The sequence below is a fragment of the Lagopus muta genome, chromosome 7 (genome assembly GCF_023343835.1).
Source record: "Lagopus muta isolate bLagMut1 chromosome 7, bLagMut1 primary, whole genome shotgun sequence".
Lineage (NCBI taxonomy): Eukaryota > Metazoa > Chordata > Aves > Galliformes > Phasianidae > Lagopus > Lagopus muta.
Window position 1 is genome coordinate 44,728,157 of NC_064439.1, and position 27,675 is coordinate 44,755,831.

General features: G+C 40.5%; 1 protein-coding gene across 2 annotated transcripts in view; it reads left to right on the plus strand.

The window, feature by feature from the left end:
* The first annotated feature begins 5,649 nt into the window (after positions 1–5,649).
* STAC (SH3 and cysteine rich domain) overlaps positions 5,650–27,675 on the plus strand; it is a 253,811-nt gene continuing 231,785 nt past the window's right edge. Inside the window, exon 1 of one of the 2 annotated variants that reach the window (XM_048950686.1) lies at positions 5,650–5,688. The gene's annotated coding sequence lies outside the window, so the exon portion shown is untranslated. The remainder of the gene's footprint in view (positions 5,689–27,675) is intronic. The other variant, XM_048950687.1, reaches the window with a different exon arrangement.

The following is a 27,675-nucleotide window of genomic DNA, read 5'->3' on the forward strand; positions in this document are numbered from 1 at the left end:
TCTCTCTATTGACAGAGGGGAGACAAGACAATTAGAGCAGCCCAGCGTCCAGCTCTGAGGCAGGGAGACGTGGGATAAAGGGCACCCAGGGGACAGAAATCTTTCCAGGGAGACCGATGATTGTGAGCACTGCCTGCTGTCTCCTGTTATCACCCACTCTTTGGATCCCCAATGTGTTTTACTGGGCAGCATTAAAGAGCAGAATGCATCCTTTCAACATGCATCAGTGCAGCGTATCCCAGGGGTCGCAGCTGGAGAGAAAAGGCCTGGGATGGTTTCTCACAGAATGACTTTTCTCAGAATTAGAGATGTGGTGGAGCCAAGGGAAATATCTGGTGTGTGCTCTGTGTGCTCCCTGCCACTGACAGAGAGCAGAGCACTTTTGATTCCATGCGCCACGAGTCACAGCAATCCAGGAATCACACCCAGGTGTCTCTTCTTAGCAGCCATTTCTCTGTGCCTGGCACCTTGGCAAGCCTGTTCCATAGGGATATGCTGTCTGGCAGCCTGTAAGAGCATTTAGGGCCCGTGCCACCCCATGCTGAAGTCCCAAACCTGAGAGCAGAGCCCTGTGTTGTCAGTGGCTTTCAGCTAGTTGTGAATGTCACTGGCAGGCCCAACTGCACTGACAGATGCGCATTCCTGTCTGTCAGCTACAGTCACATCCACACTTCATTTGCAAATAGTGCCTGATGCCGACACCCCAGACATGCAGTGATGTGGCCTTCTGGTCACTTGTGCAGACTGAGCCAGCCTGGCACCTGCAAGGCTTGTGGTCCCAGCACAGCAGGCATGCCACACAGCAGCCTGCTGCAACACTTGACACTTAGTGGACTGCAAGCCAGGGGTGGGCAGCATCAGCACATACCTGTGCTTAATGCACTGGGTGCTACAGTGTGCCCTAGCAGCATTTTTTCATTTCCATCCTGTTGCTATAGAAATAGACTGGGCACATATGGAAGTTGCATTAGCCTGACATTAAGTCCTTCTGAAAAACCAGATAATTAAAATCATGTTATGTTCCAGTTTTCTAATGTCTCTGCTATCAGCGCATGTATGATAATGCCAGCAAGGGCAAGTGTAAATAATTAGCTCATTGAGTATTGCTTCAGAATGCCTTTAATTTATTCATTCATTTTTATTTATTTCCTCCTTCTCACGCGTCCTTTCTCAGCTGCCAAGGAGCACCATCCAAATCAGGGGTGGGGAAAAGTTATACTTGAAGCTTTGTCACCATCTCCGAACTTTGCTCTGAATTGTGTAGACTTGAAATTCACTATTTCTCAAACTGATTTTTTTTTTTCTTTACAACAGTTTTCATAGCTAAATGATCTTGGAAATGGAATGTGGTGTTAAAAGTACAAAAACAGCCTATGCACAGGAAAATATATTTTCCCTTACTATAATTATCCTACATGCTGCTGGCACTCAGGTTAGCTAGTATGCTTTTGATTATGAGACACTAGATACCAAACATGATTTTAACATGATTTTAATTGGCACGTCCCTTTGAGTGTTCCACTTGTGTGTTGCATCCAAGCAATCCTTTATAAAACATAGATGGGCAGCAACACTGCCCTCTGACGTACAAAGCCCTTGTAACTCCTTCTTTCATACAGAGTAATGTGAGTGTGAGCTACAGCTGTGAGCCTTCGTTGAGATATCACTGCTTTGCACACCTGTGCCCTTCTGTGTGCACTGATTTAGCTTCTAACACATACTAGTATCTAGAAATAGCTGTAGTGGCACTGATACATAGGAAAATTAGGATAGTTTTGGGAGTTGGTATTGTGGAGCTTTGTGACTGAAATCTGCTTTTTTTTTTTTTAAATCTCTCTCCTTTGCTTCTGAAAATTTTAACATTTCTACCCTCTTTCCAGGGAACTGCTGATCGTGTAGGAAAATGCTGTTCAGTAGCACCACATTCCTGCTAATGAATTTCCCAGGTGTTTCACAGTGCATTCCCTGTGCAAGGAGGGTATTTTCATCAGCTCTTAGCAGGTGGACTCACTTGGGAGAACAGCTTTGACCAAGATCATGCAGCAGATTATCAAGCAACAAAAAAAACAACAGCAAGAAATGCAAGAAAAATACAAATATTCTCTCTGAAGCTGATCTTAAAGCTAGGAGACATCAGTATGGCAGTGCTCAAGACTGCAATGAATTCTTCACAGCAAGTGTTGAAAAGGAAGGTGCAGGATAAATCCCTTAGGTAGGATTCATGCCTTGTTCATTCAGAGCAGCTTAACTTCAAAGGCAAGAAGCAAGATTTGTGGTTCCCCCTCTGCCTTTTCTTAATGTATATTTTAGTTCAATTAATTTTTCTTTTTCCTAAGTAGTAGTTAACAGGGCTAATGATAAATTGGCAATAGGAGAAATCCAGCTCTGCCATGTTATAGAACCTGACTTTTCAAATGCCATGGGCTTTTATATATAAATATACGTGCTTGTTCTTTTTGTTATCACCAATAACAAAGATAAGTTGTCCGAAGTTTGGAGTGCAGCAGAGCCTGGGAGAGCCAAGAAAGCTCAAAAAAGGTGGACAAATCCTATGTTTTTTCCTACTCTTTAACTACCACAGCTCTGCTGAAACAAATCAAACACAGATTTAAAACTTCCCTGCTTGAACTTCTCTTCCCCTTCCCTCTCCCTGGGGTTTCTGTTTTAGAGCTGTTGAACTGATTTGTTGAGACAGATCAAAGTATAAAGTATTTCTCAGCTGGTCTTACTTCTCTCACTGGATTGTAGTGGCAGAAGACAGGCAGCTCATTACAACTGGGGGAGCGTTCCCGTGAAACCAACTTGAGAAAAGTAAGATTCTGCTGGAGCTGTAGTCCAGTCTCACCGTCACAGAAGCAAATTAGTTTAGAATGAATAAATAATGTCTTATGGCTTTTCATTAGGGTATGAGTCTGAGTATTAACATGATGTTAAGTATCTCTGTCTGGTACTGTGAAGTCTTCAAGGCACACCCTGGGCTTGTCCAATTTCAAGCATGTCTCCCCCGTGCTTATTCCTTTTCTTCCATTTTCAACAGTGTTTTAGTGAACAGAGAGGAAGAGGAGAAGTTCTGCTCAACAGCTTGTCAGCTTTCTGTGTGTGCCAACTGTGTTTTCTAAGTCACCAAAGGGCCACGCATGTTTGCAAGGTGCTGGTGAGCCTGGCTCTGTATCCTGGAGCACATTAAAAAGCAGGTTGAGAGAGATGATCCTCCCACACTACTCTGCTCTGGTGAGAGCACACGTTAAGTACTGTATCCAGTTCTGGGCTCCGCAGTTCAAGAAAGGCAGGGAACTTCTAGAAAGAGTCTGGTGGATGGCCACAAAGAGGATGAGGGGCCTGGAGCACCTCACTTATAAGGAAAGAGCTGGGACTGTCAGCCTGAAGAAGAGAAGGCTGAAAAGGGATCTCAGCACTGTTTATAAATATCTAAAGTTAAAGGAGTCAAATGGATGGGGTCAGGCTCTTTTTAGTGGTGTGCAGTGACAGGACAAGAGGCAGTGAACAAAAACTGGAACGCAGGAAGATCCATCTGAACGTGAGGAAGAACTCTGTTGTGAGAGTGACAGAGCACTGGAACAGGCTGCCCAGAGAAGCGGAGTCTCCTTCTCTGGCCATATTCAGAATCTGCCTGGATGCTTTCCTGTAGGGAACCTGTTTTAGCAGGAGGGTTGGACTAGATGATCTCCAGAGGTCCCTTCCAGCCCCTGTGATTCTGTGATTCTGTTTAAGCCAGATGTGGCTCCTCACTTCTTTTAAGAATGCACTGTGGAGGCATCTATAAACAGTATGTGCTTCCTGGAACTCCATATTTCTTCTTTCAAGCAATGTAGCAGCCTCTTTGGAACCATTTCTGACTAATTCTCAAGGGGTTCATGTAACTCATGGGTGTCCAACCTTTTGGCTTGCCCGAGCTGCACTGAGAGAAGAGAAATTGTCTTGGGCTGCATATAAAATACATAACTGAGTTAATGTATTTTATTGTTTAGTGACAAAACATTTTTTAATATATTTTTTATTGAAAGTTAAAAAACAGCATCAAATACATAAGGCTAGTGGGATATTTGACCTTGTTTTTGTGAAACTACAGCATCAGTCTCTGGTTCAGTGCAAGTGGTTGCAATTTTCAGTGAGCTCTCAAGGTATTCATCACAGGTTTTTATTGAAATATTACTCTTTCTGTGAATCAGCCTTGAAGCAGTTGTTCACAAACAGATGTACTGCCAGAAAGCAAGGACAGGAATAAGGCATGGTTGTGAAACATGGGATATCTTTCTCTGCTAAAATAGATCTTACAGAAGGCTGGTGAAGAGACATGATAAAATGTTTTTGAGTTGAATATCTGATTGCAAGTCTACACATTGCATGTGAAAATGTGCAGGCAGTGTATTTGTTCGTACTGAAAAAGGAGTTGGGGATATACAAAAAAAAAATATATATATTTTGAAATCTTGAAATCTATTCTCAAATTCCTTTATCAAAACTGAAAGCACAGCTGCAAGTTTTTCACTGTTCATAGGGCTGTGTTTAGCCAACACATCAAAATGCATGAAATTATTTGCCATTACTTGAGTTTGCCATACTTTAAGTTTCATTTTGAACTCTGTTACAGCTTCAAACATAGCACAGATAAGTTGATTTTCACCTAGAAGACACATGTTTAACTCATCTATATGAGTGGTCAAATCCACCAAAAATTCTAAAACTGTGAGCACTTATCATCAACTTCTGGCACAAATTTTCTTTTTGATTCTGTAAATGACTTGGTTTCATTTCTCAAATCATAAAATCTTTTTAGCACTTGACCCTGACTCAGCCACCTTCCTTCCAAAAAGTAAGTGATGTTCTTATTACCAGCACGCACACTTTTAAGGAACTCCTGGAACTGGCAATGATTCAATTCATTGGACTTCACAAAATTCTCAGCTCTGATGATGATTTGCATGGCATTATCCATTTTTATGGCTTTCACACATTATTTTTCTGGATGTATGATGCAGTGCTATTTCATCAAACGTGAGCTGCCAGTAGCAATTGCATCATCTCCTATTAATTTTATAAGTTCCTCTTTTTTACCAACCATCACTGGGGCACCATAGAATCACAGAATCACCAGCTCTACGATCATCCAGTAACTATCAGTAGCTATACCAGGTGTGTTGAGAAGGGCTAAAGAAAACTGCTTTAATGTAATTTTTACCACTTTATACATATCAAGAGATTTAGTTGTGTCTTCCAGTGGCACCACAGCAGCCATTTCTTCAGCAACATTATATTTGTTATCAATGCCTCTAATGAAAATGGCAAGTTAAGCCATGTCTGTAGCATCACTACTTTCACCTATCGCCAAAGCATAGCATTTGAAATTAGCAGCTCTACTCTCCAAATTTCTTTCAATAGATTTTTTTGTTGCTTCAGTTCACCTGACTACAATCTGGTGAGAAGAAAAATCCATTTTTTTAACTGGACTGTATGGGAACTGTTGAGTCACAGCCCGAACCACTGATTGCTCACCTGAGGCAAGCACTCAGTCAGCTATGGAGCACAGGTGAAGGCGATTCAGCTGTGACCAAAGGGGTGGAGCCTGGCTGCACCTCTCCTAGACCCCATTTAAGGGCTGACTGCCACAGGGGAAGGGTCTCTTGCTGGTGGAGCTTTTGTCTGTAGAATCTGGAATCTTCTATATGGGTAAGCAGTCTTTTTCCTTATAGCACCTTTTTATTGTGCAGATCTTCCTATTGTGTTGGTCTGCTCAATTGCCACAAGGATGCATTATATCTGCTATACTTCCCAAACACTGCCAAATAAACTCACCATCAGTAAGTGGTTTTGGTGTTTTTGCAGTCAGGTTTGCTATCACTTAACTAGTTTGTATGGTAGAGCGTGTTTGAGTTTTGGCTTTTTTTAAGAGCTTTTGCTGAGAGACAGACTTTTTTTTAGTTCCTGTCTTTATGAAGGTATCAGATGTGGCAGCATGAGTGAAGGGAAGGAGCCTGAGGTTGAGCTACCACCATGATGGCACAGGGTAGGGGGTGAGCTGCCTTGCAAGCTGTGCTGAGTTGTGTTGTTGCCTGTGGGTCTCAGGTTGGACATGTCTGGTGTAACTCAAAGCATTGCAGAACCCAGACCTGCTAGCATCAAGCTCCAGCTCAGAGCAAGCAGGCAAGAAGGCTGCTTCTTGCTGAAGCAGCAATCTGAAATACATTTGAAGTGTACATGGCTTAGCAAGTATGTTAAGGTACAGCATGCAGGAAGCAGGATGTAAATGTCCTTAGTTGGAAAGGGACTCTCCTGAGAGCTTGTACTTCTGCCTAAATGCAGCCTGATGTAAATTGTAGGTTCGCTTTCTCCTCTTCACATGAAACAGAAGCAAGCCAAAGCAAGATATGCTCCTATAGAGAAAGATAATTGCAGTATAAATCAGCAGATGATAATTATTTTGAGTGGCAGGACTGAGCATTTTAGCCAGGTATAGCTAGAGCATGGCAGATTTTGGCAGAGAGGCAATAGGTACTTATGCTGGTAGAAGAGAGAATCTCATCTAGGTGGGTGTGTGACTGTACTTTAAGCCAGTGGAGTTGGCCCCATCTACACAAAAGCTAGATTTTGCTCATGCTCTGAGGAAACCTCTCTTTCAGAGAAAACCAAGTTTTGATATGGAAACAAGGTCATAAATGGCCCTTAAAATGTGATGCTGTGGTATGGAGCCATGCCCATGCGGTGCTATGAGACCTGATATCACACCATCTGGCAAGACTTTCTGAAGTTACTGTAGAAAAAGAGATTTGGGTACCACGTGAATGGTGGAACCTCTACAGCAACACGGTTAATCCATAGCTCTCACTTCCTGACTGTGTTTCATAGCTAAGGGTCAGACTTCTCAAAGACACCATTTGAACAGCGCTGAGGAGTTTAAGTCTAGGAAAGCATGTCAGATCTGTGCCTGCTGTGAATTTTTGTTTGTCCACAATGACTTTGCCAAGCTGAGAATTGATCTGTGTGCAGCATCCTGCTGTTTCCTGAGCATTTTCTGCTACACAAGCTTTTCAGCTAAGGGATGCAGAAAGGAACAGAGACTTAACTTTAGGCAGATGTTTTGGTATCCCTACGCTCCTGCCCCAATCTTACAGGAGTTCTTCAAAACTAGAACGAGCTTGACAGGCATCTTTTCCTATTGGCATGCTTGTTGCTCATGAACTAAAACTCATCAGATATATCCTACAGATAAAGTCCAGGCACAAAATCTCTATTCCACTGACATCCTTTTCCCAGTTATTTTAAGGAGACTTGGGCTTGATTCTCTCTGATTAAGTTCTGGCTTCATTACTGCACTGGTTTTGGCTGGAGTTATTTATACTAACCTGTGTAATGCTATGCTTTGGATCTGTGACCAAAGCAGTGCAGGTAATTCACTGATGATTTCCCTGTTGCTGAGCAGTGCTAGACAGTGTCCAGGTTTCTCTGTATCTCACAATACCCCACCAGCAAGAAGCTGCCAAGGACACAGCAGAACAGATGACTCCAAACAGAAATCCCATACCACATAATGTTGAGCTCAGCAATAAAACCTGGGGGTAAAGAGGAGGAGGGGGTTGTTCAGGATTATGGCATTTGTCTTCCCAAGGAAGAATTCTATGTGATGAGCCATTTTTCAGGAAACCTGCCTGCTGGTGGGAAGTATTGAGAGGGTCCTTTATTTTAATTTACTTGCATGCAATTTTTGTTATATCTATTAAACTTTAATTCTTCCCATTCTCTTTTTCCTTCCCACCATTTTTGGGAGCTAAGAGTGAGTGAGTGGCTGAGTGAAGCTTAGCTGACAGCTGTGTTCACCCACAACAGTTGGTATCAGCTGTGGGCTAATTACACCCATTAGCTGTGGGGATGGGATGGCTGTAACCAATCCTTCCAAGAACTCATGGCTACTTTTCAGGAGGAAAGAATGAGAATGAGCTGAGTGGAGTGCTGGAACTAGGTGCTGGTTAGTGCTGATTCCAGTTGTTATTGTCTCCCATGTTTCTGGTATATAAGGATTTGTGATTGTTTTGCATCAGTTTTTGTGTTGATTCAACAAAGACAAGCTCTTCTACTGTAGTAAAAGGGGGTACTGTATCAATCTGGATAGCTCTGTGACATGGGTAACATGCATGCTGGGGAAAAACTGAGAGCAACAGTAGTATGAAGTTCGTGTATACCCGAAGCTGTTTCCTGCATTTGCATAAAGTTGGGCCCCTAGTCTTGTCTCCTGGTTCCCCAGTCGTAGAATTATCACAGAATCATAGAATGGCTTGGGTTGGAAGGGTTCTCAAGGATCATGAAGATCCAACCCTGCTGCCACATGCAGGGCCATCAACCTTCCCATTTAATACCAGAACAGGCTGCCCAGGGTCCCATCCAACCTGGCCTTGAACACCTCCACAGGGGCATCCACAGCCTCTGTGGGCAGCTGTTCCAGCACCTCACCACTCATAAAACTTCCCCCTGCTGTCCAACCTGAATCTTCCCTCCTTTAGTCATCTTAATACAGCTCATAAAGACCTCGGTATAGATTATTGCTAAAATGTAGCCTGATCTTCAGGTCAGGACTGTCCTCAGTCCTTGAGCTATTATACACTCAACTTCGTGCTTCACACAGCCCTGCTCCTGCCTGCTCCCATTTGTTTTGCCTCAGCTTGGCTGCCAGGCAGAGCCATCAGTTTCAGCAGTCTGCTGGTGTCTGTGTGGGTGGCAAATGCGCTGCAGTTGTGGTGGGCTTCTAGGCTTGCCCACCCTGGAAGGTCTGTATTTCTGTATGATGAGTGCTAAAGAGGAGACCCTATCAGTGCAGCAATGTATGAGGGCTGATAGTCATGTCTCCTATTTTTGTAAGTTGGCGTGTGATGTCAGAGGTGGATGTTGGTATGGCAGTAGGGGTTGAACCTTCCCCGACAATATTTTGTTACATGTTGCTGTGTGACAGACGGCAGCAGAGGGGTAGTCTGGCAAAATGGCATTTGACACAGACATGCATCTGAAGCAAATGTGTGTTTTTGAATTCCTTCATGTGGAAAAAATGGCACCCACTGATATCCATTGATGCTAGCTGAATGTTTCTGGAGACCAAACAGAAGATGTGTGCACAATGAAGCAGTGGGCATTGCATTTCAGCAATGACATCATCATAGCAGCTGTGAAACACTGGGACAACTGGGCTCCTACAGGTTTTTGAGCTCAGCATGCAGGCTCTTGTTCACTGCAAGCAAAAATGCACAGCTAATGGTGGTGACTGCATTGGGGAAAAAAATAGTGTTTTGTATCTGAGCATTTTCTCTATCAAATGGTGTTATTTTAGTATCTGTTTCTGTTTCTATGGGAATAAATAGGAGGCCTAACTTTTGGAGCAGTGTACATTAACACAAGTGTGTGTTGTAATTCTTCACAGTGCCCTAGCAATGGTGACTTATAAAGAACTAGCATGTTCTCCTTTGATTGTTATTTCTCATTAACAGTGGTCTGAAGATTTTTTCCTCTTGCTGACTCCCTACCAGAGCTATGTGGAAGTTGTTTATTTTCTTACTTTCAGGACTTCATTAATGTCCCCTTCTGTGCCTGTAGGAAACCTAGTGATAAATGTCAGACCGTATTTCTGACTAAGCCCTTTTAAAATTTACTATTTCCAAGTTTGTGAGTCTGAAAAAAGCTTCTCCTAATATTATGGAATAGATAAAATAGTCATATAAATGGTTAATAACTCCACACATCTAGACTGATTAAGGTGGCAGCTGGTGTAGCAGAACAGCAGACCCTATGCTTTAGTGGTTTTCAGGTGTGTTTAATGACTCAAACTGGTTTCTGAGGTGTTTCTGCCCTGTGCAGAGAGCTGGCAGTTGGCAGTTAGGATGGGTTCCAAGGCTTTCCTCATGGTAACCCCTCAGATTGCTATTGGTGACCCAGTACAAATCTGTGCAAAACTAAGATGCAGAAACTTGGTCGTTTTGCAGGCTTATTTTAATGCACTCTGTTTTTTGTCAGGTTATCTACTTTAACTTCTGCCATGTGAGGGCACACATGTACAGCCAACTGGAGATTCCCCAGCAGAATGTTTTCTCATTCAAAAGTACCAATTTGTCAGGGGTTGAGAGAAGTTTTAGACTGAAAAGAAACAAAGCTTCAGATATCCCCTAGCAAAAACAAAGAGAACAACAACAAAAAGAACTAAAACCAACAGAAAAGCTCCCAAAACCTGGGCAGCTTTCTGGAAACAGGAAACTAGAGAACACGCTGCTGTTTTTAACTTCAGTTACATTTGTCATAGGGTTTTAAAATTCCAACTTAAAAAAAAAAAAAAAATCCAGACCAAACTGCTATGAGGGAGTTGTTTTGGGATGCTTATTTTATTGACTTTTGTTTGATTTTATTTTTTCTGTGATTTAAATCAGAGGGGTTCTGGGGAGTGTAGACAATATGAAGATCCTGGAGGTTTCTTGTATCAAGTAGGGTTATGTCTCTGCCTTACTGAAAGAGGAATAGCCATCCAAAAGAGGAATGAAGGACAAAGGGCCTTTAGTTGGCCCTTCTCTAGAGGAATACTTCCTTGGAGCAATGGCAGCAGTGAGGGTGAAGCAGGGGCAGGCATTGCTCCTGCAGATAACAAGAAAAAGTGGGGAAGGAGTAAGTAGCTCTTAAGGGCCACTGCCTCCCTTAGCCAGGAAATCTGCATATGGGTATTGCAGTTGAAGGACCATCCCTTCTGGCTCTGGTAGTTTTGGAAACAAGATTCACTTATGACATTTTTCTTAGGAAATGCTACCTGGGACTTTCTTTTTGTATGTAACCTTTTGTACCAGCTGAAGAGTGAGTTCCTTGTCATACGTTTGTCCTATGGCAAATATTTTCTTTAAATCTTCCAGCTATGACCTTAGGTATTCTCTGTAGTCATCATGAAGTAAAAATGATCTATTTCTTATCCAGCTGCCTGCATTATAGGAAATGAGTGTGCCTGTAATTGGGCATGAAGTATTTTAAATTGGGCCATCAAATAGAGTGCATCTGTTGTTCTTATTGTTATTCATTACTCATCAGAGCCACTGATGTTGTATTTTCATTAATTTTTCTATTAACTTTCTCCATCAATGTGATTAAAGATTCATTAATCTGAAGCAAAGAGTAAAACAACCTGCTGCCACCCTGCATGCTGGAGACCACATCAAAAACATCCTGCATATAACATTAGGCAAGAACTAATTCAGCCTTATAAAAAACGAGATATCTCTGAAAACAGATCTGTTAGCTAAGGATTAGCTGTTCAAATGGTCAAGTGAAACAAGTCATAATCGGGGTTATCTTCACACCTTCTCCTCATCTCACTTCTGCCATCTATGATTTCATAGTTCTTTAGATGGCAGTTCAACTTAGTATCAGTTATCTACTTATTTAATTTAGCTGTGTAACTGGCAGACAATTCCAACTTGGATAATTTTTATGTGCTGTGTATTTAATGTAACTGAAGGTTGTTTTGTTTTTACTCCCTCTTGTTAGTGAGTATTCCTGACTCATATCTATTTCTGACTGCTATAATGTTGCTTTTAAATTTTGAGAAATACTGTTTTCAGCAACTTGTAAGAAATGGGAAAGTGATGGAGACTGAAGTCAGAATGCTTTCAGACATTGTATTTGTGTGTATTTAGTGACTGTAGATTTTAGGAACCCATTAGTAATTCTAGTTTCACTGGTATTACTGTGAGAACAGCAGTCGTGCCTTTTTCCTCAATATAAGACAATCTTAGAAAACTGCTACTATTCTCCTGTTTAAGCCACTCTAACTAAAGGTAATACAGCATTATCAGGCAATATTCTTCAAAAGTAAATTCTGGTCTTGCTGTTCAATTTTGAGTTCAGCTCATGCTTAAGCTTGTCTTTCTCAAAATCCTTCCCAATCTTCTCTGCTAAGCTAAGTTCATGTCAGTACTTTGAGGGAAGCTGATTAAGGGTTGGATGTGCTTTGTCTGAGGAACTTCTGGTGCTCACTGAGTTCAATACAGGAATTTGGGCAGGGATGCTAAACTTGGTTCAGAAGGCTGCTACCATGAGTGGTAATGTTAATGCTAACAGCATTCTCCTGTAGGAACAGACAGCACAGAGCTCAAACTGGTAATACAAGGTCAGAAATTGATCAGTGGATGAGCTGTGGGGTGCCTGGGATTCCACTGAATCACCTGAGAATAGTGATTTCAGTTTCTGTATGACTGTCCTTCCTGAAAACAGGGACTTCTAGGTTCTGTGGTTGGTACCAGCCCTTTAGAAACACTTGAGCAGATCATCTGTTAAGACTAAATGTAACTTGTTGTGAGGCAGAATCAGCAGAAATGTTAGACCAATAGGCAGAAATAACTCAGACGCAAAATGTGTGTAGGTGCATATTCTGCAAATTACCTCTAGTTTCACCCTTCTAAAAGCCCATGGTCTGTGATCCAGATCTCCAGTGAAACTTCAGTTACAGTTTTTTTTTATACTGTTTTTGTCAACTGGTTTGGGGAGAATTCTCTGCCTTTTTCTCTTTGGAGAGGCCTTCTGAGTTCGTAATTCATAAAGACTGTATTTAATTTAGTCATTGGGAGAGGTAAGTGAGGGAGCTTGTTTTGTCTCCCAGTCTTTGTTCCCAGGTATGTTGATTGTCCCTATTCAATTTTGAGAAGAAAAGAATGCTATTGTCCTCCAGGCATGGCTGGATAGAGCAGTCATCTAGTTGGGCAATTAAAAAAATACATTCTCTGAGTGTTAATGCAGCCTTATGATTGGCTGGGCAGTAATATGGCAGTAACAGCCTGTTTTATACAGATGAATAAGTGAGACTTACGTGTGCCCTTTGTTCTTCTTTCTTGATAGAGGATATGTATGACAGTGGTCCAACAACTTTGAGGTGACAGGTCCTGCATGAGAAAATTCTTTAGCTGGCCTGATATTTAGACATGAAAGGTTATGACATTTTGGAGACGGATCTGTCTGGAAATCAAATAAACCAGGTCATACAAAATGACTTCAACACCAGCAGAAAACTTGTGCTACATGAATCTCAGATACTAGAAAGGCTGTTATAACCAGCAGTTGTAGGCCAACGTTGACTGAGATTATATGCTTATCAGTTTGGGTATTTTTAAAATGTTGATCTTGTAAGATCCTCTGCATAAATACTTTAAGTGAGGTCCAGGTTTGGATTTCTATATGTATAATCTTCATTTAAACTTTTTGAGAAAAGCGTGAGCCAGGTTTACTGGCAATGCTCAGTTTCACTTTGTACAGACTACTTTGTACCAGAGGTAGTGAAGCACAGCATGCCTGGAGGAAGTGAGAATAGATTTATCTAATATGGTGCTATACTGCTTACAGTGATGGAGAATAATTGTCTAGAAACTCTTAATTTCACTATAACTGAGTGCCAGAAGAAAAGATACGCTGACTAGCTCTGAAGTGGAAATGCCAGAGAAGTTGGTTTTATATGTACACATTTACAGTTTTAGTTCATCTGAAGTCTGTGGGTATACTTGGTGCACAAGCAGAGCACTTCATAGCATGGTGCTGTTAAACTGGAAAGAATGGTTTAAGGCATTGCATCAAGGAGATGAAATGCAAACAAAACTGTTTGCAGCTCTGAGGAAACAACTAACACTTAGATGATGAAAAGTGAAAGCACGGATTTTAAAAGGAAATATTGCAGTCAATAGAGATATTGGTTCCCCTGGAGACAAATCAGAAGGAGTTATCCGTGTATTGCCCTTCAGAGATGATGCCTTAGTCTATCTTGAGGAAAATGCACTATCTGAAAATAAGATGTCCAACTGTGACTCTTTTAACAAGACTGTTCTCTAGAAATGTGCTGTCTAAATTCTGTCTGGACCATTTGAGTCTTGCTGCTTGTTTTTCTTTAATTTATTCTAACTACATAAACACTATGTGGTACAGACAGCTGCAAAGGGATTTAACATGCAGCCGTGCAGGGAAGGAGTCCATCTCGAGGAGCAGAGGCAGGAAGGGCAGCTCAGTCCATTGCCAGAGATAGATTAATAAGGGATGAGGTACGGGGTGAAGCCTGAAAGCTAATGCTGACTAGAAATGGTTTCCCCGTCAGATTTAAGAGCTTTGAAGTTAGCATCCAATTGTTAGCATGCATAACTTTGTTGGGATTGATTGCTTTTCTACGTGGAGCTGCAAATGAAAAAATGCTGGGACCTGACATTGCTGTGTTTTAACAGACAGTGAAAGAAGACCTTGAAAATGCTGCATCTTTCATGTTCATAAACTCACTTCTACTCCCCCGTGCTTATCCATCCCCCCCTCAGGGTTTTAGCAATCAGATGCCTAAACAAACTTGTAATTTGTAAGTGCAGCGTAAATTACCTATTTCACACAAGGAACACAGAAGGGCTCATGAATTCACAGAGATTATTTTTGTAATTTCCTCAATTGAAAGCAAATTGATGAAATGGTTTGCCCAACTCATTAATTAAGTGAACTGACCCCTGAAGGTTAATGTAGAGCTTCTGAAAGTGTCAGAGCAAAGAAAAAGGAAAGACAGTATCAGAGCAGCTATGACATGTGCAACAAATTACTGCCTTGGTGCACAGACAGCTGTGGGATGGGATTCAGACTTCTGTTTTTCCAGCACTTCCTGAAATAGTTTGTGCTCATACCCCTGGTGATAGTAAGCAGCTCTTTTCACCTATTCTCAAAAGAGCCACAGGCCTGAAAACTGAAGTGATGTTCATAACAGGGCAATGCATCATTCAGTGGAAAAAAAGAAAAACAAACCACATGTAAAATAGTAGCTGTTAAATACGTGTGGTTAACGGGTCAACTGCAGTCTACAATGAGTCTTTCTCCTCAGATGTACCATTTTTTATAGTGGTGCAATTCTGCTATTTGTGTGTACTGGAACCATTCTTCTGAATAAGATGAAGAGCAAGCCGGTGCCACTAGTATCATTTGCCACATGGATATTTTATGATGTGCCTAACAAAATATTTATTTCTGCATAGGAGTTATTTCATGCAACTTGAAGTTATCTGACTTACCTGGCCCAAGGAAGCGATCACCTGCCATTCATATGGGAAGCTCTTTAGCAGAGAAGACACCATCCACTTGTTTCTGTGGTCCCTAAAAATACTTCTCAATCATCCATATAACAGGAAGAAAGAGTCAAGAGTGTTATCTGCTGAGATACAGCACCTGCTTAAATAGTTGCTGGCTCAATCTAGTTTGCAGAGAGAAGGGGGTAGCGTGGGAGCAGCGACGAGCAGCCAGGAGAAGGGAGGTGGCAATGTCTCCAGCTTCTTGAAGAATTTCTGCCATCAAGCATGTAGCTGAGGTCTGCAGATAGGCTTTGTAAAGTGCACTTCATGTTGATTTCTGTTTCACTTAGGCTGATGTTCAGTGTCGACAACAAGCTGTTCTGTAGTAGCTCTTGTTATTTTCCCAGACAGCACCCTTAGGACTGTGTAAATGGCAGCAACAGGAAAAAAATATTGAGAACATCATTATTCTCTAAGTGGGTTTCTGTTGTTGTTACAGAACATGGAGAGACTGGAGCACTGGGACTCATAAAAGTGTCTTTGATTATTAGTTTTTACAATTTAATCTCTTCTGTTATGTTGGAAATGAGCTGGGATCCTGACTGAAACATGCACTGAAGTTGATGGTATTTCCTTGTTTATGGAACACATGCTACCATATGATGAACTGGTATAATGCATTTATTTTGAGTGCTCAAAAAGATAGAAATCCTCACTCATTCTGCTCTTAAATAAAATCAGAGTTAGTTTAGAACCAAATTTAATTCCTAATGTTCATGGTTAGAGAAAACTTTGAGGGAAAGACGTTTCTTTATTTTTAACTTCAAAGCATTGAGAAAATGATCTTTTCAAAAATTTAGAACTATACTAGCATCCTCTTCCATGCAAATCCAGATGTAGAAAGTACCTTTTTAATGAGTCAGCCTGCCTGTATTTCCAGATGTCACAGCTACAGTCTAAGATAGCTTGAGATGATGTACTTATGGGCCAGTATTACTGATAGTGTGAATGTAATTGAGTACAAAATTTTATTTCCTGCTTGCAAAGGATTTAGGTAACATAATGCTGAGCAAGACACCAAACTTGTTCTTGCAAGAAAATGAAGTGAATTCTGAGGGGCAAGGGAACTACCTTCTGTTGGGTGGGACTGGACCTGCTCATGGGCACCGTGCACTGTCTATAACACCTCTAAACACCACATGACATCCAGGCTCTAAGTAAAGACTCAGAGTACAACATGAGCCGTAACTGGGCTGCAGCTTTCTGTACCTTCATTTCTGATCAGCAGCACCTTACTGTTCTTCAGCCTAGTGGGAGAGTACGTAGTTGAGTTCCATCACCTTTTGTGTTCAGTCTCCAAGGCTTAGTGCTAAGGTTAGCCCATTGTATGTCAATGAGAGACAGGTTTTTTCACCTCCTAAGAATTACCCAGGTCATCTTTAATGCAATGTATTGAAAATGCATCATGAGTTTCACCTTGCTTGTTTTAGAACATCTTGTATCTGAGTCAATCTGTAGAAGCGTGTACTTGAGGTACAGTTAAGTAGTTACACAGTCTGAGGCTGGTCAGGTTGGACAGATGCTCTTAGGGCCTACCACCACAAGGAGCCGTGAACACCACCAAAAGGCTGACCTACAGACATGGGGGGTCAGAAGCTTTGCATGGTAAGATGTCAGGAGACCCAATGCTCTGTGCCAGAGCAAAGTTTTCTTCCTGTTTTTGGTGTAATGTTTTTATACGCTGTTTTTAAAACCACTGAATAAAAGCCTAGATGTCTAAGTTTTGTCATCACTAAGTTCAAATTTTTGTGAGATGACTTTGGAATCAAGATAGAGAAGTGCTTAATAACCTTTTCCTTCTTGTTAAAATGCAGTCCTTTCTTTTGAAGACAAAGGATTCAGCATCTCACCTTTTACTCAAAATAGCAATACCGATCATCATTCTGAGACCTCTGGCTATTAAACTAGGCACCCACTTCTGGTTTGGATGATGGAATACTGTGTTTCTGTGTACAGTAATCAATGCCGAAGTAGTGTTCTTTGCAGTGTCACTTCTGAGAATCCCATGACTGCTACAACAACTCCAAATACTATGCTAGTCTCTAAGGTAATCATCTTCTCCTTTGTATCATGTGCTGGGTTACTTTTTAATTAGAGAAAAATACTATTTCTTATAAGCAAGAGGTTTCTGTCGCTAATACTGTGTATGTGTCATTGGGCATTTGGTCCCAGGTTAATTTATAAGCTGAAGCAGGAGCTGTCTCGTGAGCAAGCTTAGGTTTTCCTTCTGTCATCATGAAAGATGTAAAACACTTTCAGGAAGGTCCCACTTTGAGGTGGCCGTTAATACTGGTGATTTCTGCTGCTAATCCCTTGTGCTGCCAAGAGATCAGGTTTCAATATGCTTAAATAAGAGCTCATTCACTCTTTCAGGTCCTGACATTGCACAATTGGAATGCAGGTTCTGCTTGTTCTTTTCCATCTTTGGATACCTTAAGCTGGACCTTACGATGTCTTCTGCTTTCTGTGCTGTTCTTCTGCCATCTTTGGTCTCCTGCTTTTCTTTTTCAGGTTGCAAACTGTTATGTGTCTACCTCAGCTTGCTTCCTCCCAATTTCCAGAATGTTTAGATGTCTCCTGTTTACATCTGCCCCATTTTCTGTATGGTCCTACTTTTCCGTGGCAGAATCTACTACCCTGCTCTGTTCCAAGTTTGTATGCAGTTATGACACCAGCAGTATGCTTCGCTCAGAACCAAAATTAAGTCAAAATATGGGGTCAGTGTATCTGAGGAAGGTGGGTTTTGTTCCTCAGCCATCTGATCATGCTTGTACCATCCTGTCTCCCAGGAAATTCAAGTGGAAAGAAGCTAAGCTGCAGTGGGAAATCACCTTCCTTGTGTAAGATGGAAATTATTATGCTATGATTAAAAACTACTGTACTACCTGTTTGAAATGTAAACCAGCGTGCTTTGCATGCAGCTCGTGTTCTTTGACATGATCTCCATTTATCCCTTTCTTGAGATACTGTCTTCAGACATTGGGTTTCCTTTGCATCACTTGGCATTAATAACTCTGCGGATCTGAATAATTTTATTACTTATTACTATGCATTAATGCTAATGAATTATGTAATTTCTATGCCATTATTTGTTATTGTTCCTCATTAAAATTGAGACACGATATATTGGTATTTGAAAAATATCCTGCTACTTCTTAGAACTTGAACTGCATTTTATTTGGGTGTTTAGATCTTAAACTTTTCTTAACTTTATATGGTTCATCTGATGGTACATTTCTATACCCCTGAGAGACTAAGAACTCTTTCATTTGGAAAATGTATAGATTATGAAACATTTCAGATGTTGTCCAGATTTCCCCAATGCATTTCCATCAACTCCAGTGATGAAGAAATGCAGTAATTTTCAGGAATAGTTCTTGGAGTCATTCAGTAGATGTATTTAGAGAAATACACTAGAGTTGCTGTACAGGTAGGCAGCTTGAAGCCAGCAAAATTATCTTATAAGATTTTATGGGATTCCTCTATATATTTAAAAACCTTAGAATTAACCAAGTTCTTTCATCTCAGGATTGTCCTCTGTTGTTGTGTTCAGATGCCTTGTATTTTTGCTTGTGGCATATCATGGAATATCTAATACCTTATTGCTTATTCAGAAATCAGGATCTTAAGTCAAACATCAGTTATCTGGCACTTCTTGGCATGTGTCACCCTTCTTATATCGTGAACACATTAGGTTTATGGTCTGCATTTATCACAGAAGGCCTTTATTCTGCCTTTACAGTGGTATGAAGAAAGGGGATGAATCTATGTGCATATAAAATGACTTAATAACTACAGTCATACTAGTCTGAAACAATAAGGATACATTATTTTTGGTGGGAGGTAGGAAGAAATAAATTCCTCTGCCACTGTAATAGCTTTCTTGATTTGTTTTGTTGTTTCTTAGTGTCCTTCATAACTATATCATTTGAACAATATTGCTAGTAAGAAATCAGCATGCTCAGACAATTACCAAAGTAGGAAATCCTGTTAGATTTGTTGTGTTGGTAGTCATAAATGGAATGAAACGCTATCCATAAATGCAAGAAAACACCGCCATGAAAAGCCTGGCTACTTATGTTTCCATGCAATTTCAGTTGATAATGCCACCTCAATAGGTATTAGACTTGAGAATGAGTAATTTGGGCAGGGGAGATAAAGTCAATAGAATTTAGTAGGTTATAAGGTTATGTAGGACTCGCATAATTTGTCTGGCAAGGTCTATTGTCATATAATCCAATGCAGAAGGGGTTTCTGAAGAGAATTCAAATGATGATCTTCAACTTGTCAAGTCTTTTATTTAGGAAGATTAATTGCTTCTTCAACAGTTGGGCCTCCATAAATGCATTCCTACCTAGATCCTAGCAGTGAGTTTGAGTTTAGGACAGGTATCTTTTATTCTAGATGATTGCAGCATAGCTTTAAACAGTTGGCTTCTTCCCATATCCAAAGCAATAAGATAGCATTAGGTACTGGGACAGGGCCTAGAACATGAGTTTTGAACTGCCTCTTGGCTGCCTTTTTCCTCCCAGCTAGGGTCTGCAAGGGCCTCTTTCTCAGAACTTGGCATTTGCAGGATCAGACTTCCCTCCAAACTTGCAACTTCCTGTTCTGTACATCCTGATACCTGACCCTTTCTAATTCACTTGAACTTGCTGTGTGCCTCCTTGATGTTTCTACCAGGCTACTTATGTCTGAGGGCATATCAGTCAGTTTCAACTAACTTCCTGTAGTTCTTGAGAAAAGTTCTTCTGTTTAAAGCTAACGTTGTACTCCTGAGAACAGAGGTGGAAACAAAGTTATGGAAGAAATTTTTAAAAATACTTATTAATGTTCTGCACTGTCTCAATATTCTGTGACAACAGCTGATCTTTTTCCTGCTGATGCCAGCATCCTATCTTTTATTTGGGAGTCTGAGGAAGTAATTAACCATGTAAGATGGTCTTCTATTAGTTCTCTTAGCTGCCATCTAGGTGAAGCTCCCAGAAGTCAACCCTAAACCAACTGAACATCTAGTATTTCTGCCTAATGAGGAGAAACCTGAACTCTCACTTCTCCTTTTTCAAGACAACTCACTTTGTTTCCTTTACAAATCTGTTTACTTTTTCCTTGTGCTTTCATCCAACAGAAGTATAGTTGAATTGACTTTATACTATGGATTGATTATGATGGCTTGCCTCTTCTCTCCCTCATTGTCTCAGCAGTAGGATTTTCTTGTTTCTCTTGATTAATCAGTCTATTTCTCCATATGTTCATACAACGTTTTTATTTTTTACATGTTTAAATGATTGGTGAAGCTTTTCAACAGGTTTGTTACGAGTTCAGGAAATGAGCTGATGCATCTTGAATGCACATTGTAGGGAGAAAGACAGTTCATAGTGCATAACTTTTTGTCTATGAACACGTTGCTCCACTTGTGATTTATCTTCCCAACACTCAAATATCCCTCTCTTCAGTGATAATTGCTCTCCTTTCTAAAAAAACTCTTGAGAGACCAAGGGAGGTGCAAAGTTAAATGAACAACTTAAAGAAGTTTTTTGTTCTGGTGCAACAGAAACCTGGCGCTTTAAGCTGAGGCTGTTCGTTAATGCGAGCTATTAAAACATTTGTCAGCACTTGACAAGGTGTACTGCTTTAACAATTTAATCATATCTACTTACCCACCTAGCTGCACTTCTCCTGGCTTCCAAGAGGAAGTTACACTGGCTTCACACAGCAGCGTGATTCTTTAAAAGCTTATGTTGCATTTCTGTGTATCCTGCTATGAAATGGAAGAGGTGGAAGAGATATGCTCATAGTTGCATATCCCCTTGGCCAGTTCTGGGTTTACCTATAATATATGCTGAGCACAATATATTATAGCCATCTCTTAAACAATCATTCTACTGAAATTTCATCAAGTTAAAAATGAATTCACAAATGTGAAGCTCATGATTTTTGAAATTCTCTGAAAGATGAAGAAAACTGTACACCAAACTGTAAATTCTTTCAAATTCAGTGAACTTCTAATTGTGTATTGGCAAGTTATTATGTAATTTAGTCCTAAGTGAAAGATTAAGGAGACCTGCAGCAAATTACTTAGAGCTAGAACTAAGTAAATACTGCAGCAATTAAATAATTGCACTTGGTTGTTCTTTTATTTTGTTCTTGTTTTCTTCTCCTAGCTATATCCTGTTTGGCTTTTTTTGGTTGGTTGCAGGCTTTTTCTGTGTGTGTGTGTGTGTGTGTGTGTGTGTGTGTGTGTGTGTGTGTGATGAGGGGGAGTTGAATTCTTTTTCTTCTCTTCAGGCAGTGTGAATAGAGCATTTTCCTTCTCTTTCAGGGATATCACTTAATTGTTCAGTGTTGTGCACTCCCTTTTTTTTTTTTTTGTCCTTCTTACTAAGCATATTAGCAATGAAGGCAATATTTGAATTCAAATAGGGAAAATATCTTAGTCTCCTTTTAATGTCCAGAGTTTCAGTATAATGCCTGTGAAGACATTACTCTTACAAGTACCTGTTTGTCAAATACAAGTGTTTTTTGGCAGGAGAGGTATCTTAGCGCTTTTGTGCATTGGCTTCTCAGGTTCAGTTTCAGCAGGAAAAAGGAACAGATGAGATCTTACATCTGCAAATGAAAGGAATGAGAAATTAAGGGAAGTGGATTAATTATATATGCAGGGTGAATGCTATCCAGAGAATTTCTGGACTGTATATCAGAATTAGGTTTTTGTCAGATGTGGTAAAAAACATAATAGAGGATGTCTGGATAAAACTAGACTTGGTTAATGTGTTTGTAAATGCTTTGTCTGGAATAATGCTTCATTGGCTTGGATGGTTGGGGTACCTAAAAGGTTACATGTTTGTAGCATTTTATTTTTATTGATTTCACTTTTTACTCTGTCAACACTAAAAGCAGTAGGACATCCTGCTGTGATGTGTCTTCCAAGATAGCAGCTTCTGAAAGATGGGAGGGGTAGGAGGGGTTGCAGAAATAGAGTTATGGTTTAATGTTGGCTTTTGCGTAGTTGAAGCTCTTGCATGGCTGTTCCCTGCCCTCTCAGCCATGCTGATACTGCTGATTGAGGGGTCATGCTATAAATGCTGTTATGAAACTGGACTATTTCTGGAGACAGGATGGAAGACAGCAAATCTACGCTTTCTGTGCCTCACCCTGGCTGTCTGGCTTTTAGATCAGTGAAACAGATGCAATAGCAGAGCAAAATATTGCGAGGAGACAGAAGAAGTCACAATAATTTTCACTTGATATGATAATCTGTGGAGCGTTGTTGTTTTACGTTTTTCATTTCCAGCTCTTTTATGCAGGTCATTCATTCTGCACATCAGATCTACCAACTCTTCCTGGAATTTTTTTCTAAGTCTAATGTTTGTGAGAATGTACTGATTGGGGAAAAAGTGTTCTCTAGAACTTCTTCATATATTTCATCTCTGCTTCTCTCTGGTGAATTCTGGCATCAGGAATGTCTGGATAAAGTACTGTAACTGTCTAGATAAATGGAACATTGTATTGAAGCAGCAATATTATTCTGGCCTCCTTGACTTGAGTTTTCTTTAATCAGGAAATTGAATTGGTACACAACGACCTCCTGCTCCGAAATGAAAATCTCATCACAAATGCAGTAGCAGAAACACCTAGCAATGTGGATATACTCACATAATTCATTAAATAACCTTGAATACCAATATCTTCAAATTGTAAGTATGTACTTCATCAGACAAAAAGGTTATTGAAGCAAATGTTCTGTGAATTTGTCATTTAAGTAATAAATGTGTGTCAGCTGTAGCTTCAGCACTAACATTGTTTCTCTTGTAAGAGAGGTCTTGCATGTCTTGTATGCTTTAATGGCTGCTAGATCCTGGACGTTTCCTTATGCTGCAGAGCTAACAATTTTACAGAGCACTCCTGGATCTAAGAAGGTGCCAAAACCTCAAGACGTGCCTGGTTCCTCTGTCCAAAGATTAAAAAAGGGAGGCATTTCTAGACTTTGGAATCTCATTATGTGGAAGTTACAAAAAAGGGTAGATGGTAACTCTGGAAGGTTGTATGATGAAACAGTATGAGTTGACTTTAATAATTTGGACTTTCTGTATGTCTTTCTGTTTTCTGAGGCCACTTATGATCAACTTGCAGCCATAGAAAGTCTACTAACTATCCCAACAGCTCTGCAGGCTGAATGAGCATCCCAAATATGGTTGATTTTAATGGACTTGTACTTTGCTTTGTAGCAAATAAGCTAGAAAAATCTTGCCCTTTTGTAATTGAGAAGGGTAATGCTTTGTCTTTTTTTGAAGGGTGACCTCAATCTCAGGATAAAACATGTTAACTTCTTTCCAGCTGTACCTGTTTTTTCTTTGTTTAGGATTTCCTTTTTCCCCTCTTTTTTTTATTTTTCCTTGCAGGCATCTTCTTACTTCAGTGTCTTCCTGTCCTTAGAATTTCATTTCACTGTGTACAGTTGTAGTATTTATAGTAACAGCAACTTCCAGTGAGCTTTTTGGGTTTCAAAGGATCTTATGTGGGTTTTTTGAGTACCAAGAAGGTATTGAGAATTTTGGGTACTTTAGTGTTTTCATTTATTTTTTTTGTACTGGCATCACAGATTAGTGGCTATCTGTGAAAATGTACACGTTTCTTTTGGGGGAAAAAACGTAATGTGTCTGCTTCTCTCTTGATTAGGAACTTATTTTCATGCATGCCCTTTGTCTCCCAGCACCCCCTGCAGTGTCTTGAGCACCTCCACCATTTACTTCCACTGTCAGCCCATAGGAGCCAGTCTTTGCTATTTCCACGTTGTCATCTTTTCCCTGGCCTCCATCCCTGAGGATGGGCTGCTGCAGCCTGTGCCCTCCATGGGCCTTACAGAGGTCTGTTCCTGCTCACACAGGACCTTAGCAGCCTCCTGCCAGCAGTTGTGCTTCCACGCACCAAAGCAGACACAAAGTCTTGTACTGATCTTGTCCCGTACTGACTTTGTTGTTCTGGTACACTGGGCTGTGTCAGCTGCAATCTGGGTAACACCATGAGAACCCCAAGGAGTTCTTAGCCCATGTAGGAAGCCTGCTACTGTTCCTTTTTCTCACTTGCTTATTTGTCTTCCTCATCCTCTGGCTGTCCTGAATGGCGGTGGCACAACTGGCCAGGTAAAGTGGAAGACATACATGTGCTCCTACTTCTGGAGTGGTTGTGGACTGACCTGTCTCAAGAATTTCTTGGCTTTCAGCAGTTCAATAAATCATGCCTGTGATGGTGGATGTGGGTTACTTGCAAGTCAGCCATTCGCTACTGTTGAATATTTTTAATCTCAGCAACAGTTGCCCGAAGCATATAGAAGAGTTCCTCTGATAAGTAACAGGCAATCAACATAAACACAGGCTATTGTATGCTCAGTATTAAAACAATTTAGTTTCTCTAAAATGGATTTCCCGAGCACATGTGTAATTCCACAGTTAATACTAAACTGAAATGATTTAAGAGGTAAATTAAACAAAACGGCCAAATATACTTTAAGTAAAATGGGGTTGAAAGGTTATTTGACCTGATGACATAACTTGTGTTTAACAGCACGGTCAATGTGGGCTTTTTATCCATCCCCTTAGCCTTGGCAGCTGAGAAGACCACCAGGCTGTACAGCTCCCTAATTAGTGTGATGGCGTTGCCTTGTTTTTTGTTCTGCAACATGGCTGTGATTTGGAGCTTGTCAGCTGAGACTGCTCCATGGAACTGTTGCTCTTTAGTCGGGCTGAGCAATCAACTTGACAGGTGAGCTAAATGTCATTAATTTTTTTTGTCATCTCTGTTATGATAGAGAGTTGTAGAGTAAATTTTATGCTTGGCCTGATACATTTTCATGACAGTTTTGCAAGGTTAATTTAGGCCTGTAGCTGCAATGAATGAAGCAGAGCTGGAAATCAGCTTTCTCCTTGCTGAAGCATCTCTTCTGCTGGGGTGTTGTTACCTCTGCCAGTAGGTCACCCTTGCCTCTGATGTAACAGGAGTTTGACAGCTGACTCCCTGACCACAGAAAAGCTGTAGTTTGTCTAGAAAAGGCTTTTAGAACGTAGTGGAAACAGTCCATTTCTTTTGCACAAAATATAAAATATATGTAATAGCACTTGCTTCTTCAATAGACTAATTCTGGTTTCCTATTCAAGACACGTAGTAAATATTCAGCCAATACTAAGGATTATATATATGTAACCTAGACATAATTGTGATGTTGTAGCACATGCCAATAGAGATCTCTTTTACTATATCTGTGAGATGAAATTTATTATTTGCATCGTTGAAGATATTTACTTTCTGCCTTAAGAGTTTAAGATACCGGAGTTGTCTTAGATAACCTAATCAGAATAAAATAGTTGGAATACCCTCATAATATTGTATTAAGAATGTATGCACAGGCAATAGGATAATGCAGGAGCAGCCATCAGTTACTTCATGTTTATGAAATAATAGGCTGTTTCCCTGATAGAGGGCTTGGTTTCTCTATTTTTGCTGTAACCATGTTGTGTTAATCCCACTGATGGGAGTGCAGGTAGGAAAGCAAAGATTCCATCAAGGATGTGGGTGGTGTATCGTGCCAGGCTGCACATATTTATACTTTCCCAGCTACGGATATGAGGGGTCAACTCAGAACGAGGGCTCTTAGGCACTGGGTTAAGCACTTTTTTTCAATTTAGCAAGCACTGCATACCAGATTAAAAACAGCATTGTTCATGTGCTGGGTTTCAGATAAACAGGGCCAGCAAATATCATCCAGGCCGTTTTCTTATATGTAGCTGCAGGAATAAATTGCCAGAGGTAGACAGCGTGCTACAGCCCTTGTTCAGATAGCAGAATATGGATAAATTGATTATGTGCGCAGCAGCATTATGCTGTCTTTCATTGGCATCTTTCTAAGGTGTATATAGGGGCAGACGTGGTTGAATTTTGCTCTGTGCAGCAGTATATGCATTGAAATGGTTAGGGGCAGATGCTTACCTGGTATAAATTGATGCGGCTTCATTAACTTCAGTGAGACCATGCTGATTTAGAGCTGCAGAAGAGCTGGCTCTGTGAAGCAGTCAAATTTATAAATGACTGCATAATCTACTAGAAAGTCAAGTCAGGCCAACCTCTGTGCTATGACATTTCCTCTGAAACTCACTTTAATAAGGTAATATTTTCTTCCAGTTCCATAAATGCAAATCAGCTGAACTGCACTTCTCATACTTTTGCGTTTAATTAGAAACTCTTGGTTCAACTATACTGCAACTGCAGGTGAAAGTGAATTATTCTAACAATTTTTCATTTTAATTATCTTGATTAGCTTTCCCTTCTTTGCAATTTTATTGTATCTCATTTCAGAAATGTCCTTTAATTTAAGATAATAAATAAAGTTTTATTTAGCAAGTAGAAACTAGAGGATATGATGCAAAGAAGATTCAACTCATTAAGTATTAATGTTACTAATATTCTTACACTAATTATTCATTAAGGTGATTGTCTTAGCAGAAAAGTAGGCTTGACTTCCCTTGTGGATCATCACATTTTATTTGCTTATGACACAAAAAAATGGAAATAGCAGAGCTTCACAAAGTTAATACTAAAATACTTCAGAAGCCAATGCACTCAGCGGTTCTCACTACTAGATGCATTTAAGGACTCTCCTTTGGTTTGGGAAACAGTACAGGTCTATCCTTTTATAGATACTTCAAGATGAAATGATGCCTTTTCACAAGGATGTCATTGATGACAGCTGTAATGGTGAAAGTCTCTAGCACTGGACAGTATTAATCACAGGAAGGCTTGATCGCTGCAGTGTGCAACTAGGTTGCATATTTGCCTGAGAAGTGCAGGACTGAAGTTCATTGTGATCAATTGTGAAGTTGGTTGTGAGCAACGAACTTCAGACCTGTGCTTTGACAGCAACTCTAGGACAATGACAGAACTGCAGTGTTCTTTGCAGGCTGCTGGTGATGGGTAGCACACTTTACCCAGTTCCTATAGTTGCTCCAGGGACAACTCAAGAATTGAGGCCAGACAGTGAGAAAACAATATAGGCTTCCCAACCAGAGTTGAGCATTTCTATTGATGTAAAGATGTGGTGATACAAATATAAGCTTTACCAATGATCTGTGATCTAAGGATAGATTTAAACTGGAGTTTTCAGCTTCCTACATGAGTGCTTTGACAACAAACACATTTGAAAGTAGTCGCTACCATAGTCAGATACATTTTAAAAGGAGACAGAATCCTCTGTAGTTCTTCAACAGAAAATACATGGAGAATTAACCATTAGGGAATGGTCCTGTCCTGGTACACTGGGGGACTGTGTGGTGATGGTGGGTCTTCAGAAGTCAGAGGTGACTAAGTCCCAGCTGTCAGGGATGCAGACATGGTTACTTCCAGGGTAAATCCTACTGCCTAGTCTTGCATTGCATACCAGCAGTCCATATGCTTTTGAGAGAACTGTCTACCCTTACCTATTGCATGGGGATGCTAATGCATCTCACTTTCAGTTCTTGATTTTACTCCTGGGAAGGATTGAGTTTGGTAATCTTTTCTTGGCTGCACTCATCCACAGCTT